At 46.7% G+C, this 17,048-nt stretch overlaps 8 non-coding genes across 8 annotated transcripts; all 8 read left to right on the top strand.

Annotated features, from left to right (window-relative positions):
- Window positions 1-1,705: 1,705 nt before the first annotated feature.
- Trnaa-ugc (transfer RNA alanine (anticodon UGC)) lies at window positions 1,706-1,777 on the top strand. The gene has a single exon. It is a non-coding gene; the product is annotated as a tRNA-Ala (tRNA).
- A 269-nt stretch (window positions 1,778-2,046) lies between these two features.
- On the top strand, window positions 2,047-2,118 carry Trnaa-ugc (transfer RNA alanine (anticodon UGC)). Its single transcript has one exon. It is a non-coding gene; the product is annotated as a tRNA-Ala (tRNA).
- A 1,086-nt stretch (window positions 2,119-3,204) lies between these two features.
- Trnaa-ugc (transfer RNA alanine (anticodon UGC)) lies at window positions 3,205-3,276 on the top strand. Its single transcript has one exon. It is a non-coding gene; the product is annotated as a tRNA-Ala (tRNA).
- A 6,070-nt stretch (window positions 3,277-9,346) lies between these two features.
- Window positions 9,347-9,418, top strand: Trnaa-ugc (transfer RNA alanine (anticodon UGC)). The gene has a single exon. It is a non-coding gene; the product is annotated as a tRNA-Ala (tRNA).
- A 282-nt stretch (window positions 9,419-9,700) lies between these two features.
- Trnaa-ugc (transfer RNA alanine (anticodon UGC)) lies at window positions 9,701-9,772 on the top strand. The gene has a single exon. It is a non-coding gene; the product is annotated as a tRNA-Ala (tRNA).
- Window positions 9,773-10,657: 885 nt separating this feature from the next.
- Trnaa-ugc (transfer RNA alanine (anticodon UGC)) lies at window positions 10,658-10,729 on the top strand. The gene has a single exon. It is a non-coding gene; the product is annotated as a tRNA-Ala (tRNA).
- Window positions 10,730-16,328: 5,599 nt separating this feature from the next.
- Trnaa-ugc (transfer RNA alanine (anticodon UGC)) lies at window positions 16,329-16,400 on the top strand. The gene has a single exon. It is a non-coding gene; the product is annotated as a tRNA-Ala (tRNA).
- A 271-nt stretch (window positions 16,401-16,671) lies between these two features.
- On the top strand, window positions 16,672-16,743 carry Trnaa-ugc (transfer RNA alanine (anticodon UGC)). The gene has a single exon. It is a non-coding gene; the product is annotated as a tRNA-Ala (tRNA).
- Window positions 16,744-17,048: the final 305 nt, after the last annotated feature.

The following is a 17,048-nucleotide window of genomic DNA, read 5'->3' on the forward strand; positions in this document are numbered from 1 at the left end:
CATTTATATCCACTGCAGGATGCAGGCCTCTCCCTGCGATTTTCAATTACCTCGGTCTTACGCTAGCTGTTCCAACTTGCGCCTGCAAATTTCCTAGCTTCATCAACCCACCTAGTTTTCTGCCGTCCTCGACGGCGCTTCTCTTAGTACCCATTCTGTAACTCTAATGGTACCTCTGTAACTCTCTCTTAGTACCCATTCTGTAACTGTATTAGTGGTCTAATCCTACGCATTACATGGCCTGCCCAGCTCCATTTTTTTTCTCTTAATGTCAATTGGGATATCGGCTATCCCCGTTTTCTCTCTGATCTACACCGCTCTCTTCCTACATCTTAACGTTAGGCCTAACATTTTTCGTTCCATCACTCTTTGTGCGGTCCTTAACTTGTTCTCGAGATTCTTTGTTAAACTCTAAGTTTCCGCCACATATGTTAGCACCGGTGGAATGCAATGATCGTACACTTTTCAACGACAGTGGTAAGCTCCCAGTAAGGATTTGGCGATGTCTGGCGTATGCACTGCAAACCAGTTTCATTTGTCTGTAACTTGCCTTCTCATGGTCAGGGTCCCCTGTGGTTAACGTACCTAGATAAACGAGCTCCTTTACGGACTCTACAGGCCGACTGGCGATCCTGAATTCTTGTTCCCGTGGCAGGCTATTCAACATTACCTTTGTTTTCTGCATAATAATCTCCAACCCCGCTCCTACATTTTCGCGGTGAAGGTCCTCAATTATTTGCTTGGGCCCTGGTTAAGGGGCCCAAGTTGCAATTATCCCCCCCCCCCCCCCCCGGACAATGTCATCTGCACATCGAAGGTTGTTGACGTATTCGCCCTTCATCCTCACTCCTAAGCCTTCTCAGCCTAATCGCTTGAGAACTTTTTCTCAGCATGCAGTGAATAGCATTGGAGATTGTGTCTCCTTGCCTGACCCCTTTCTCGATAGGTCACTTCGAGAAATCAATTACATCGGACTTCGCACATTACGGCACGCATCTGGCAGTAGACTAATCGCTTCCCTTGCAGTCACGTCCTGCGCCTCCTCATCGTAACCAGTGTACATTTTAGCGGCTGAAGCGATATCATATATGATTCGATACAAGTAGCTCACCTTTCCGTATAAAAACTTCATTACGATACCGTATGAAGTAAGTATTATTCACGCTTGCAAGCACTGCGGGGGTATTTTTTTTTTTACTTCAGAGGCGATTACATCAAGGAAATCAATTACATCGGACTTCGCACATTACGGCACGCATCTGGCGGTAGACTAATCGCTTCCCTTGGAGTCACGTCCTGCGCCTCCTCATCGTAATAAGTGTACATTTTAGCGGCTCAAGCGATACTACATGTGATTCGATACAAGACGCTCACCTTTCCGTGTAAGAACTTCATTACGATACCGTATGAAGTAAGTATTATTAACGCTTGCAAGCCTTCCGGGGGTATTTTTCTTTTTGACTTCAGACTCAATTACGTCAATGAAATCAATTTCATTGGACTGCTCACATTAGGGCACGCATCTGGCGGTAGACTAATCGCTTCCATTGCAGTCACGTCCTGCGCCTCCTCATCGTAATAAGTGTACATTGTAGAGGCTCAAGCTATATTATATCTGATTCGATACAAGACGCTCACCTTTCCGTATAAAAACTTCATTACTAAGCCGCATGAAGCGAGTATTATTGACGTTTGCAAGCATTGTGGGGGTATAGCTCAGAGGTAGAGCGCTCGCTTTGCATGCGAGAAGCCCCGGGTTCGATCCCCGGTACCTCCAATCCGTGTAATTACTTTATTTTTGACTTCAGAGGTGACTACATCAAAGAAATCAATTACATCGGACTTCGCACATTACGGCACGCATCTGGCGGTAAAGTAATCGCTTTCCTTGCAGTCCCGTCCTGCGCCTCCTCATCGTAATCAGTGCACATTTTAGCGGCTCAAGCGATATTACATGTGATTCGATACAAGACGCTCACCTTTCCGTATAACAACTCCATTACTAAGCTGCATGAAGCGAGTATTATTGACGTTTGCAAGAATTGTGGGGGTATAGCTCAGAGGTAGAGCGCTCGCTTTGCATGCGAGAAGCCCCGGGTTCGATCCCCGGTACCTCCAATCTGAGAAATTACTTCTTTTTTTACTTCACAGGTGACTACGTCAAAGAAATCAATTACATCGGACTACGCACATTACGGCACGCATCTGGCGGTAAAGTAATCGCTTTCCTTGCAGTCACGTCCTGCGCCTCCTCATCGTAATCAGTGCACATTTTAGCGGCTCAAGCGATATTACATGTGATTCGATACAAGACGCTCACCTTTCCGTATAATAACTTCATTACTAAGCCGCATGAAGCGAGTATTATTGACGTTTGCAAGCATTGTGGGGGTATAGCTCACGATTCGCGGCTATCTTAAAGAAGTAGTCGACAGTGTGCGCTTTCTTTCTGTGCGTTTTTCTTTCGAGTATTTATCTGCCGTGAAAAGAAATACATTATATAAGGATGTATGCGATATTATATTTCCAGTGCCATTGTACAGAGCGATATACAGTGGAGGACCAGGACAGGATGTCCTTAAATGGGTGAAAAGAATGGAGGTGCCTACTGGGGCAAAAACATTCTTTTTTAGGCTACACACAGGAACACTGTCAGTGAAGACATTCATGGAAGAACGCGGCTTCCTTGTACCATGGGGCCCATACTGCTTGATTTGCAAGCAACCTGAAACTGTAGGTCATGTGTTTTTGCATTGCTGGGAAGGGGTGTACTTCTGGGACGTCCTAAAACGTACAATCAAGAAGGAGTTTCCGTTGAATCCGCATGGGATCAGGTACTTACCGATTGAGAATGAGGACGGGGTTCCATACGACCTAATTATGCTCAATGGCCTCCACTGTTTATGGCGGGCACGAATGGCTGGGTACCATTGCGATCCAGATGCTAGGCCTGCTCGTATTTATTTTCGAGAAAGTATGTCTCGTTTCATTGAAATTAAGAAAATGCAAGATTGTGTACCCGATTGGCTGTCGAGGATAGAACCTCTGACATCTTTAAAAGAATTTTAGTTTGACAACGCCAGTCCATGTTGGGCGGATGGCTTTCATGTTTTTCAGTATGTTCTGTAGGTGTTCTTTTTGTGATGTCTGTTTCTATAATGTGTGCATTGTACATTGTCAAAGACCAGGAATTAAAAAAAAAGTGGGGGTATAGCTCAGAGGTAGAGCGCTCGCTTTGCATGCGAGAAGCCCCAGGTTCGATCCCCGGTACCTCCAATCTGAGAAATTACTTTTTTTTTTTACTTCACAGGTGACTACGTCAAAGAAATCAATTACATCGGACTACGCACATTACGGCACGCATCTAGCGGTAAAGTAATCGCTTTCCTTGCAGTCCCGTCCTGCGCCTCCTCATCGTAATAACTGTACATTTAGCGGCTCAATTAAGCGATATCATATGTGATTCGATACAAGACGCTCACCTTTCCGTATAAGAACTTCATTACTAAGCCGTATGAAGCGAGTATTATTGACGTTTGCAAGCATTGTGGGGGTATAGCTCAGGATTCCACTTCCGGCTTCCGAAGCGAACGGTTGTGTAAGCATGTGCTCCCTCGGAGCGGATACAGCGGCCAATGGCCGCGAAATCAGGTCCTCTGACAATCCGGCTGAAGATTATCAGGTTGTTTTGCCGCATCTGCCCACAGGTGAATCCGTTTTGAATATCGTTTTTTTTGCACGGTTGCCTTAAGGCAAGGCCTTTTCGATGCGAGCATTTCCGCGATGCACTCGACCGTCTTTCGCTGCTGCCGGAGGTGGTTGCCCTCGGGGCATACCAAATGAATCACCTGTGGGCAGTAACGTTCAAGGACGAAGAGGGAAAAAAGAGGGTACTGGCTGCAGACGCCTTCAATATCAAAGACGAGCGCTGTATGGTTATAGACCCCTGCGACCGAGGCGTTCGTCTGAAGCTTTACTGGCTACTTCATGGGGTACCAGACGACGATGTTCGAACTGCACTTGCCGCCTTCGGAAAGGTTACAGAAATCAACAGATAAAAATGGAAGGTTAAAGGCTGCTTCGATAAAGGGTCGACAACGCGGTCCGTAACGGTGAAGTTGAAGGTGGGCGTTACCATCGACGATCTGCCTCATCAGCTGCGTGTCGGTGAAGACTTGGCACTCGTTCATGTCCCAGGCAGAGCTTCGCTCTACCTTCGATGCCACGGCATCGGCCATATACGTTGCGAGTGCCGTGTTCCACGTTGCGGGCTCTGTCGTCGTTACGGCCACGACGAGACCCAGTGCGTGCGCTCCTATGCCAGCGTAACAGGCCCGGCCCGGAGGGATTTGGTTTCCGAGCACATGATGGACGCAGCAGATGCAGAAGATGCCACGCGAGGTCACGGCGAAGATGAGAAGGCGGAGGCCCCAAAGCCTCTACAAACACCATGTGATAACGTCAAGGAATTGAGTCGCGAGAAAGACCCTGCACGTGTTGCTACCGCACCGAGCCCAGAAGCGCTAAAAGAATACGCAATCAAGACCCAAGGCACCGACGGCACTCTTCCTGAGAACGCGATAGCCACAGAGAATGCCATCACCGAGGTCGACATGGCAGAAACTGGCAGCGGTCCTGTAAAGAGGACGCGAGAGGAGACTGAGGACACCATTGTGAGTGGTGTTTCAGAGACAACCGGGGAACCTCCCACAAAGGCTGCAACTTCCAGACGGCAGTCTTTCAAGCCAGTGCCAAACCTTACGACAGACCGACGGACTAATTCCACGCCGCCGCCTTCTTAGCAGCGGCTACCCTTTTTTTTTCTTGTTTTTTTTTTGTACAAACCCACTCGTGTTTTTTTTTTCTCTGGAAGTGCAGCGATCATGGAGCCTACTCTCACCGCGGGTGAGCCTGCATGTTTGACGCGAAGATGTGAGTAGGCTATTGGCAATATTTCCTAATAGAGATGGCAGCTAACTTTAAGCATGCCCTGCGTGTCGTGACCTTCAACACGAGAGGCCTTTCTGCGCGAAGAAGACAATGTCAGCTAAATCGAATTCTTTTAGAAAATGATATTGATGTGTTAGCGGTCCAAGAGACCAAAATCGAGAGTGAAGAACTAACTGATCGAATGGTTGAAGTCTTTCGCAACAGATATAATGTGTGTGTCCGTCATGCCGTTGGTAGGGCTGGTGGCTGTGCTATCTTTATTCGAAAGAGCCATGGAATCATTGAATCTGTGTCCTCTTGTGACAATGGCCGACTAGTTTTTTTATTTTCTTTACGCTGAAATTCCCTGGCGAGTAGTTTGTGTCTATGCACCGAATAGGATCTTTGAGCGAGAAAGTTTTTTTAGTACCATGCGACCCTGTCTAGAGTGCGAAAAAAGTGTGTTATTGCTTGGTGACTTCAATTGCGTATGCAGACCCGAAGATAGATCCAATAGTAAAACTTATCGCGATAAAAGTGCAGAATTATTGCATCGAATGATTCAGGATCATGAACTCGAAGATGTAGCTTTAGTGTTGACGCATGAAGACCAAGCAAAATACACCCATTTTCATAATGTATCTCATGCCAGATTAGACCGAATTTATGTCCCTTTTGAGTTAGTGTCTTTATGTTCCAATTATGATACGCAGCATGTGAGCTTTAGTGATCACTCTTTAGTCATACTTACCATTGGTACAAAGAAAAAAGTGTCAAAGTTTAACTGGGAATTGTGGAAATTCAACAACAAATTACTACAGGATGACTTTTTCGTTGCGAAGATGAAGGAATATATAGATAGCATGCGGTTGAATCAAACATGCAACTTTATGCTGGTGTGGGAACAGTTTAAATGCGACTTCAAGGTCGCCGCATTGGAAAGAGCAAGTGTTTTAAGGCAGAAAGAAAGGCAGCAAAAAAGAGCTCCATAGCGAGTTAGATTACATGGTTAGCGCAGAAAATGCTAAGCCTGGGCTGTTCTCGAAAGAAATAAAAGAAGAAAAGGCGAAGCTCGAGACCACAGAAGCAGAAAAGTATCGTGGCGGAGTGATAAGGGCGAGGTCCGAGCGGCTTTGGTTGGGCGAAACGCCCACCAAAAGAGCGCTATGCGAAGAAAAGAAACATGCAGTATCAAAAGAAATTAACGAAATCAGTTTTCGCAATGACGTTACTCAAGATGGTGAAATGATACAGCTTGCCTTTGCTGAATATTATAGAAGATTATTTAGTCATAAAACATGCGATACTGAACGGTTTCTGAGTGATTTTCTGCCGCTTATGCCTAAGCTTTCTGACGAAACAACAGTCACTGGAAAGGCCAATAACAGTCGCGGAAGTTGAGCAGGCGATATACGACCTCGGTCCTGGCAAATCTCCTGGTCCAGATTGTCTCGGTGCCGCCGTGTACAAGTTCTTCAAAAGAGACATGGCAGAGTCCCTACATCGAGTTATAGAAGAATGCTACGAAGAAAAACTAACACCGCCGTCCTTTCGAACATCCCATGTGATCCTGATTCCGAAAAATAATAACCACCCGCAGGGGTGGCTCAGTCAGCTAAGGCGTTGCGCTGCTGAGCACGAGGTTGCGGGATCGAATCCCGGCTCCGGCGGCCGCATTTCGATGGAGGCGAAATGCAAAAACGCCCGTGTGCTTGCGTTGTAGTGCACGTTAAAGAACCCCAGGTGGTCAAAATTAATCCGGAGCCCTCCACTACGGCGTGCCTCATAATCAGAACTGGTTTTGGCACGTAAAACCCCAGAAAGAAGAAGAAGAAAAATAATGACCCGGTGAAACTGCTTTCCGTGGAAGCATACCGACCAATAAGCTTAACGAATACTGATTACAAGATCTTTATGAAAGTTTTGGCTCGCCGTTTCCAAAGTGTTATCAAGTTCCTTGTAGGTCCACATCAGACTTGCGGAATTAAAGGAAGAACAATTCTTACAAATATTCACTTAGCAAGAACGGTTCTCGAATGTTGCGACGCTATGCAGGATCGAGTTGCAATGGTTCAACTGGATTTGAACAAGGCTTTTTATAGAGTTGTGCATGAAATTCTGTTCCTCATCCTGAAGCACGTCAATGTAGGATCTGTAATTCTAGATGGAGTGAAAATGGTCTTTGATAAATGTACAGCGAGACTTGTCATCAATAAGAAACTAAGTAAAATGATTCGTGTTGAAACATCTGTAAAACAAGGCTGTTGTTTGTCATCCCTCCTCTTTGATCTTTACCTGGAACCATGTTGTTTAAAAGTACTTGCAAATCCGAGTATTCGAGGCTACACTTTCTTCAACAGTGAAGTTAAAATCCTCGCTTATGCGGATGATATAGCTGCATTTTGCGCAAATGAAGAAAGCGTGTACGAAGTTGTAGAAGAGGCTAACAATTTTTGTCGTGCAACAGGAAGCATGATAAGCTGGAATAAATGTCTTGGGTTCTGGCATGGCAGCTGGGAGAGTGCTCCAGACATGATGTGCAACATAAAATGGAGCACAACTCCCGATAGCTATCTAGGAGTTCAACTGAAACACTATAAGGACAGCAAAGACTATTGGGCAGATGAAGCAAGAAGAGTGAAATTACAAACAGAAAAATGGGGGGGGGGGGGGGTTCATAATTTTTCTATGTTGTCAAGAGCAGCCGTTTGTAATGTGTTTTGTGATAGCTTAAGTGTACTACGTGCTCCAGGTGTTAAGCATGACTAGGGTTCATGTACAAAAACTGCACAGAGTGTTTGCAGTCTCTATCTGGGGGTCGACTTGGGAGCGCATGAGTCGTTGCAACCTTTTTCATAAAGTTAAAACGGGGGCTTGGGGCTATCGCACCTGTTTTTTAAGCAGATTGTGACGAGGTTTTTCTTATTGCATGATCAAGCTGACGTTTTTCTTCGAACTGTAATCCAAGTGCGATTACGAGATTCCTTGCCAGACTACGTTGTATCAACGTTTTTTTTTTCGGCCAGCGTTGTTACCTGGCTACCTACGTGAAGTTGTAGCGGCTATGCAGATTCTTAACGCCAGATTTTCCTATGAATACTTATCGTCTATGACACGTAAGTGATTGTACAAAGACTTACTTGATGTTTTTTTGCCAATTCCTGTGTACCGCGGGCTGTACCAGCTGGGCTCAGAGCGCGACGTCCTCAAGCGTGTTAAGCGAATGCCAGTGAAAGCCTCAATGAAATCTTTTTTTTCCCAATTGCATACCGATACCCTCCCTGTAAAACCATGGCTGCAGAGCAAAGGCCTCTTCGTTCCATGGTCTGTAAACTGCCTAATATGTAGAAAACCGGAAACAATTGAACATCATTTTCTTGATTGCCATAACGCGATGTTCCTATGGGATGTGCTTCAAAGGACCTTAAAAAAGGACTTACCTTTAAGCGCTTTCGGAATTCGTTACTTACCTTGTGTGGAACCAGAGGGTGTACGAAGTGATATGTTCATGGTGATGTGTATGCACAGTGTCTGGCGAACAAGAATGGACGTCAGACATGCGCATTTGAGTTCAAGATCGGCAAGAGATTATTTCATTGAAGCTGTTATCTACATACAAGATGTATACAAGGCACTAGATGATCCTCCAGAATGGATTACTGTTTTTAATCATTTGGCCACAATCAGGCCGTTTTAAAACACACGAACTAGCCGAGTGGCTAGGGATCTTCCTGTACTTTTTGTTTGCAATTGGTGTATCTTTGAAATGTAGATCACAAGGTAACAAAAAAATTGTTGGGGTATAGCTCAGAGGTAGAGCGCTCGCTTTGCATGCGAGAAGCCCCGGGTTCGATCCCCGGTACCTCCAGTCCGTGAAATTACATTTTGTTTTTGACTTCGGAGGTGACTACGTCAAGGGAATCAATTACATCGGACTACGCACTTTACGGCACGCATCTGGCGGTAAACTAATTGCTTTCCTTGCAGTCACGTCCTGCCCCTCCTCATCGTAATCAGTGTACATTTTAGCGGCTCCAGCGATATTATATGCGATTCGATACAAGTAGCTCACCTTTGCGTATAAAAACTTCATCACGATACCGCATGAAGTAAGTATTATTCACGCTTGCAAGCATTGCGGGGGTATTTTTCTTTTTGACTTCAGAGCTGAATACGTCAAGGAAATCAATTACATCGGACTGCGCACATTGTGGCTCGCATATGGCGGTAAAGTAATCGCTTTCTTGCAGCTACGTCCTGCGCCTCCTCATCGTAATAAGTGTACATTTTAGCGGCTTAAGCGGTATTATATGTGATTCGATACAAGACGCTCACCTTTCCATATAAGAACTTCATTACTATAAGCCGCATGAACCCAGTATTATTGACGCTTGCAAGCAATGGGGGGGGGGGGGGGGGGGGTATAGCTCAGAGGTAGAGCGCTCGCTTTGCATGCGAGAAGCCCCGGGTGGGATCCCCGGTACCTCCAATCCGTGAAGTTACTTTTTGTTTTTGACTTCAGAGGCGATTACGTCAAGGAAATCAATTACATCGGACTGCGCACATTATGGCTGGCATCTGGCGGTAAAGTAATAGCTTTCCTTGCAGTCCCGTCCTGCGCCTCCCCATCGTAATCAGTGTACATTTTAGCGGCTCAAGCGATATCATATGTGATTCGATACAAGACGCTCACCTTTCCATATAAGAACTTCATTACTATAAGCCGCATGAAGCGAGTATTATTGACGCTTGCAAGCAATGGGGGGGGGGGGGGGGTATAGCTCAGAGGTAGATCGCTCGCTTTGCATGCGAGAAGCCCCGGGCTCGATCCCCGGTACCTCCAGTCCGTGAAATTACTTTTTGGTTTTGACTTCGGAGGTGACTACGTCAAGTGAATCAATTACATCGGACTACGCACTTTACGGCACGCATCTGGCGGTAAACAAATTGCTTTCCTTGCAGTCACGTCCTGCGCCTCCTCATCGTAATCAGTGTACATTTTAGCGGCTCCAGCGATATTATATGCGATTCGATACAAGTAGCTCACCTTTGCGTATAAAAACTTCATCACGATACCGCATGAAGTAAGTATTATTCACGCTTGCAAGCATTGCGGGGGTATTTTTCTTTTTGACTTCAGAGCTGAATACGTCAAGGAAATCAATTACATCGGACTGCGCACATTGTGGCTCGCATATGGCGGTAAAGTAATCGCTTTCTTGCAGCTACGTCCTGCGCCTCCTCATCGTAATAAGTGTACATTTTAGCGGCTTAAGCGGTATTATATGTGATTCGATACAAGACGCTCACCTTTCCATATAAGAACTTCATTACTATAAGCCGCATGAACCCAGTATTATTGACGCTTGCAAGCAAGTGGGGGGGGGGGGAGGGTATAGCTCAGAGGTAGAGCGCTCGCTTTGCATGCGAGAAGCCCCGGGTGGGATCCCCGGTACCTCCAATCAGTGAAGTTACTTTTTGTTTTTGACTTCAGAGGCGACTACGTCAAGGAAATCAATTACATCGGACTGCGCACATTATGGCTCGCATCTGGCGGTAAAGCTTTCCTTGCAGTCCCGTCCTGCGCCTCCCCATCGTAATCAGTGTACATTTTAGCGGCTCAAGCGATATCATATGTGATTCGATACAAGACGCTCACCTTTCCATATAAGAACTTCATTACTATAAGCCGCACGAAGCCAGTATTATTGACGCTTGCAAGCATTGTGGGGGTATAGCTCAGAGGTAGAGCGCTCGCTTTGCATGCGAGAAGCCCCGGGTTGGATCCCTGGTACCTCCAATCCGTGAAGTTACTTTTTGTTTTTGACTTCAGAGGCGATTACGTCAAGGAAATCAATTACATCGGACTACGCACATTATGGTTCGCATCTGGCGGTAAAGTAATCGCTTTCCTTGCAGTCCCGTCCTGCGCCTCCTCATCGTAATCAGTGTACATTTTAGCGGCTCAAGCGATATCATATGTGATTCGATACAAGACGCTCACCTTTCCGTATAAGAACTTCATTACTAAGCCGCATGAAGCGAGTATTATTGACGCTTGCAAGCATTGTGGGGTATAGCTCAGAGGTAGAGCGGATTCTGCTTCCGGCCACCGAGCGTGACGGACGTGAAATCATGTGCTCCAACGGAGCGGTATTAGCGGCCCAGCTTGGCCGCGGAAACAGGTTTACTGGCTCAAGTGATCAGGACTACGAATTTATTTTGCCGCGGCTACCAACAGGTCGCATTGTGTTAAATACGCTGTTTTTGCACGCTGACGTCAGAGCAAGGTCCTGCAAGGTCGAGGATTTTCGCGACGCACTGGTCGGTTTGGCACTGCGCCCCGAGGTTATCGCCTTGGGGGCGTACCAAATGAACCACATTTGGGCTATCACGTTCAAGAGTGCCGAAGGAATGAAGAAGCTGCTCTTCACCCGTGAAATGAAAGTGAAAGAACTTGGGTACGGTTGTTATTGATCCCGGTGACCAGGACGTGAGGATGAAGATCCACTGGATTCTGTACAATGTGCAGGATGAAGACGTGCGAACAGCCCTTGCACCGTACGGCACCGTGACGGAAGTCGCCAAGGAACGTTGGCGCGTTCAGGGAGTCATGCACAAAGGTTCGTCAACGCGTTCTGTCTCCTTGAAGTTGACGCCGGGTGTTACAGTTGAGGACCTGCCGCACCAGCTACGCATTGCTGGAGAACAGGCCCTCGTTGTTGTTCCTGGAACAGCCCCACTTTGCCTTAGGTGCCATACCTCAGGACACGTTCGACGTGAATCTGAGGTACCCCGTTGCAGTCAGTGTCGCCGCTTCGGCCACGGTGAGTCGCAGTGCGTCAAAACGTACGCAAATATCACAGGGCCCATGAGAAGAGAGGACGATTCCGAACTTGTCATGGATGCGGATGAAGCCGAGGAGGCAGCGAGAACAGCAGAAAAGAACGTGCCGTCGCCAGCTTCTACGCCTAACGTTATTAGTGGAGGCGGGGCAACGAAACAGACCGAGGACAAGACCGCTGTGCCTCTTCAGGCTGTTGAAGACCTGAATGTTGATGCTGCGGAAGGAAAAGGAAGCCAAAGTGCTTCTACTGAAGGTGTAAAACCAATAGAGGACGAAGAAGGCATGGACGTCGTCCAACCAAGCCTTAGCAGTGCGGCAGCAAAGAGGACCCACGACAAGGCCTGCGTCGAAGTCTCAAGGTCCTCCTACAAGCATCGATGAACCACCTTCCAAATCGGCTGGACAGCGCCGGCCGACGTTTCGTCCTAAACCCAACATCCCGCCGGACAAAAGGCCGGCGACGACTACACCGACGTAGAAGTCATGGCTCTCTTCTGGCTTGGCAAAGGACGGGAGGAGATGCACGAAGGAGCTATCAAGTGCAGCGCGCTGACAGTGCGTGCTGCGGAGGGCCCGCCCATCTCTTGGGTGTGCTCGATAACTCTTGAAAGGACACAATTGCTGTACTCCTCTTTTCGATGTTTTGCGGCTGAAGGTGAGCACGAAGCGGTTCCGTCCTTTTAATTTGTCGCGCACATGGCAGTCAAAACAAAAGCAGCACTTAGATTTGCCACGATTAATGTAAGGGGACTGGCAGCGAGGCGACGTCAGTACCAATTAAGTCGCTTACTGCTGGAGAACGATGTGGACGTAGTGGCAGTGCTGGAGACAAAGGTGGCTAGTGAAGATCAGACGAACCGCATGGTTGAGCCCTTTAGAAGCAGGTACAATGTATGTGTGTTCATTCTGTTGGTACATCGGGAGGGTGTGCCATTTTAATCCGGAATTCTTTAGGTGTTATTGAAGAATGTGTTACAGTTTGCAACACAGGGCGTTTCGTCATGTGTGATTTTCCTATCTTGATGTACAGTGGCGCGTAGTGTGTGTGTATGCGCCAAATAAGGAAATTGAGCGCAAGGCTTTCTTCGAAATGTTGCAGCCCTATCTGAAGTCTCCTAGGTATGTTATCCTTATGGGCGACTTTAACTGCGTTTGCCTGCCCGAGGACAGAGTTACAAAGGCGACCATTAGAAACCAAAGCTCGTTACTTCTGAGTGCAATTGTCCAACAGTACAACTTGGAAGACGTTGGGAGTGCACTGTCAGAAGGAGCCCGTCCGCAGTTCACGCATTTCCAACGAGCAAGTCATGCAAGACAGGACAGAGCTTATGTGTCAGCTTGCGTGGTCCCAATGTGCAATGACTACCTGGTTAAAAACGTTGCGTTCAGCGATCATTGCATGGTAATGTTTACACTGGGAACGAAGACCAAAAGGTCGAAGTTCAACTGGGATCTTTGGAAATCCAATGTAAAGCTTCTGGAGGATGAAATTTTTGTGCGTACTGTAAAAGAAAAAATTGACTGTTTGCAAACGGATGAGCACGGAGACATTATTGCAAACTGGGAACATTTTAAAGAGGAAATAAAAATGAGCGCTATAGAAAGAGTGAGTGTGCTACGCCAAAGGGACAAGGCAGACTAAAAAGAACTTCATAGCCGCTTAAATTTGCTTCTTAGTTTGGAAAGTGCGCAGCCGGGCCAGTTTGCAAAAGAAATAAGAGAAACAAAAAATAAATTAGAACTGATGGAAAAAGGAAAATACAAAGGAGCAGTCATACGAGCACGTACAGAACGGTTGTGGTTGGGCGAGATGCCGACAAAACGGTCCCTCTGTGACGAAAAGCGATATGCAGTCAACAACGAGATAAAAGGGATAGAATACAAGGGCGAAATTGCTCATGATTCCAACACTATTCAGAGAGCGTTTGTTGATTACTACGAAGGACTACTGGGTCACGAGTCAAACGTACAAGAGGGCCTTGCGGCGGAATTTTTGGCACTGATGCCTATCCTAGATGATGAAGTCAAGCTTCGGCTCGAGGAGCCGATTAGTGCAGCGGAAGTGGAGCGTGCAATCGACGAGTTAAGCTCTGGCAAATCACCTGGACCGGACGGGCTGGGCGCAGCTTTTTACAAAGCGTTCAAAGGAGACATAGTGTATATTCTACACAACGTAATTCAAGCAACGTACGAAAAACAGATAATGCCTCCGTCTTTTCGAAGAACTCACATCGTCTTGGTTCCGAAGAGTGACGACCCAGTAAAGAGATTGTCAGTCAAAGCTTATCGGCCCATAAGTCTCACGAATGTGGACTATAAGATTTTCATGAAGGTTCTAGGCAGAAGGTTGCAGAATGTAATAAAAGCTATCGTCGGCCCACACCAAACGTGCGGGATTAAAGGACGCACGATACAGACAAATATTCATGTAGCACGGAGCATATTGGAATGCTGCGATGCATTTGATAAACGCGTAGCAATGTTGCAACTAGACATGGAAAAGGCCTTTGACCGAGTCAACCACCATATCCTGTTTTCTATCCTTGAACACGTGAATGTTGGCCGAGTGCTCTTGGAAGGTGTCAAAATGGCATATGCTGGTTGTACGGCAAACATCATTGTTAATAAGCAAATGAATGAAAGTATCGCTGTTCGTTCTTCAGTGAGACAAGGGTGCCCGTTGTCTCCATTGTTGTTTGCACTGTATCTGGAACCTTTTTGCCTGAAAGTTATGTCAAACCAAAAAGTGCGAGGCTTCACGATGTTGTCCACCGAAGTTAAAGTTCTATCGTATGCGGATGATATCGCTATTTTCTGTGAAGATAAAGACAGTATAGCTGAAGCGGTGGAAGACGCGGCTAGGTTTTGCAAAGCCTCCGGAAGCGTGATAAACTGGGAAAAGTGCTTTGGCTTTTGGCACGGCAATTGGGATTACGCACCTGTTATGTTCGAGAGTGTTCAGTGGACAACGTCAGCTGTCAAATACATGGGAGTACCGCTAGACCACTATCGAGAGCCTGCAAAATATTGGGAAACGGAAATTGAGCGCACGCGAGAAAGTACGCAGAAATGGGGTGGCCGTGATCACTCAATTTTTTGCGCGGGCCACAGTATGCAATCTTTTTCTGGTGGCAAAGGTGTGGTACGTGCTTCAGGTGCTTTGCATGTCACGGACCAGCGTCCAGAGATTGCATCGAGTCTTCGCAGTGTTCATTTGGGGGTCGAGTTGGGAGAGGACAAGTCGCACAAATCTCTTTCTATCTGCGGGAAAAGGGGGCCTAGGTTTGGCTCATTTGTTTATCAGGCAACTCGTGGCCAGATTTCTGTTCCTCCGAGACCAAAAAGACGCGTTCTTGCGGACGGTAATGCAAATTTGTTTCAAAGAAGCACTGCCTGAATATGTTGTATCATCCAGCCCTGTGGAACACGTGCGGGTGCGCGGCTTTCTTTGGGAAGTTATGCGCGCATTTCAGTGTTTGAAAGTTCGTTTTTCTGCGCAGTATCTTGCTGACGTTAGAAGGAAACAGCTTTATAAAGATCTCATTGACACTATGTTGCCTGTTGTACCTGTGTACCGTTCCATATACTGTGTCGGCTCGGAAAAAAATGTCCTGAAGAGAGTTAAGAAAATGTCGGTGCGGCCCTCGATGAAAACGTTCTTCTTTCAGCTGCACACGGCCACACTGCCCGTGAAGCCATGGCTTCAAGAAAAAGGAATATTTGTCCCTTGGTCCATAAACTGCCGAATCTGCCGAAAACCGGAGACAATAGACCACATGTTTCTTCACTGCACAGACTCTGTATTTCACTGGGACGTGTTGCAACGAACTTTAAAAAAGACGCTACCGATATCGCCTTACGGTATACGATTTCTACCGGTAGATGGCGTAGACGAAGTACCCTGGGACATGTTTATGCTTACCAGCCTACACAGTATATGGAAAAACCGAATGGCATTCAGACATGCAGATGAGACTGTTCTCTCCATACGTGAGTACTTTGTAGAGAGCATATCTTATATAAGAGATTTGTTTAAGGCCCAAAAGGAACAGCCAGAGTGGCTCCGAATAATGGATGACCTTGTTCAGCTAAAACGCTTTTAATCATTTGGTGTGAGCAGGGCAGATCACTGCTCGCATCTTTTGCGTGTAAAGTGATGTGTGTGTGTTACTTTGTGTTTTATACCAAGATGGTAATAAATAAATAAAGAAAAAAAAAGCTCAGAGGTAGAGCGCTCGCTTTGCATGCGAGAAGCCCCGGGTTCGATCCCCGGTGCCTCCAGTCCGAGAAATTACTTTCTGTTTTTGACTTCGGAGGTGACTACGTCAAGGGAATCAATTACATCGGACTACGCACTTTACGGCACGCATCAGGCGGTAAACTTATTGCTTTCCTTGCAGTCACGTCCTGCGCCTCCTCATCGTAATCATTGTACATTTTAGCGGCTCAAGCGATATCATATGTGATTCGATACAAGACGCTCACCTTTCCGTATAAGAACTTCATTACTAAGCCGCATGAAGCGAGTATTATTGACGCTTGCAAGCATTGTGGGGGTATAGCTCAGAGGTAAAGCGCTCGCTTTGCATGCGAGAAGCCCCGGGTTCGATCCCCGGTACCTCCAGTCCGAGAAATTACTTTTTGCTTTTGACTTCGGAGGTGACTAGGTCAAGGGAATCAATTACATCGGACTACGCACTTTACGGCACGCATCAGGCGGTAAACTAATTGCTTTCCTTGCAGTCACGTCCTGCGCCTCCTCATCGTAATCAGTGTACGTTTTAGCGGCTCAAGCGATATCATATGTGATTCGATACAAGACGCTCACCTTTGCCTATAAGAACTTCATTACTAAGCCGCATGAAGTGAGTATTATTGACGCTTGCAAGCACTGTGGGGGTATAGTTCAGAGGTAGAGCGCTCGCTTTGCATGCGAGAAGCCCCTGGTTCGATCCCCGGTACCTCCAGTCCGCGAAATTACTTTTTGTTTTTGACTTCGGAGGTGACTACGTCAAGGGAATCAATTACATCGGACTACGCACTTTATGGCACGCATCTGTCGGTAAACTAATCGCTTTCCTTGCAGTCACGTCCTGCGCCTCCTCGTCGTAATCAGTGTACATTTTAGCGGCTCAAGCGATATCATATGTGATCCGATACAAGACGCTCACCTTTCCGTATAAGAACTTCATTACTAAGCCGCATGAAGCGAGTATTATTGACGCTTGCAAGCACTGTGGGGGTATAGCTCACATTCCACTTCCGGCCGCGA

Source organism: Dermacentor silvarum, chromosome 3 (assembly GCF_013339745.2).
Source record: "Dermacentor silvarum isolate Dsil-2018 chromosome 3, BIME_Dsil_1.4, whole genome shotgun sequence".
NCBI classification, from domain to species: domain Eukaryota; kingdom Metazoa; phylum Arthropoda; class Arachnida; order Ixodida; family Ixodidae; genus Dermacentor; species Dermacentor silvarum.